We start from the raw sequence: 328 nt of genomic DNA, 5'->3' as shown, positions 1-328 counted from the left end.
GAGGGGAGCCTCGGGTTTAGGGTTTTAAAGATGAAGGCAGGTGCAGCAACAGCAGCAGCGGCAGCAGCAGGTAAAGACACAAATGGCGGCAAACGGTTCACCCCGCGCCGCTGCCAGCGCCCACAAACCCTAAACCCTAAACCCTAAACCCTAAACCCTAAACCCTAGAGCCGCATAAAACGAGGAGATCCCCGGCAGCAGCAGAACAAAGAGCAGCAGCAACAGAGCCTCTTCCGCGCAAACAAATCCCCGAAGCAAAAAAACAAACAAATGAATTAAATTAATTAAATGAATTAAATTAAATGAATTAAATTAAATTAATTAAATT

Source organism: Eimeria tenella, genomic scaffold (assembly GCF_000499545.2).
Source record: "Eimeria tenella Houghton genomic scaffold, Eth_scaff2244, whole genome shotgun sequence".
Classification (NCBI taxonomy): domain Eukaryota; phylum Apicomplexa; class Conoidasida; order Eucoccidiorida; family Eimeriidae; genus Eimeria; species Eimeria tenella.
This window is presented reverse-complemented; position numbering follows the sequence as displayed.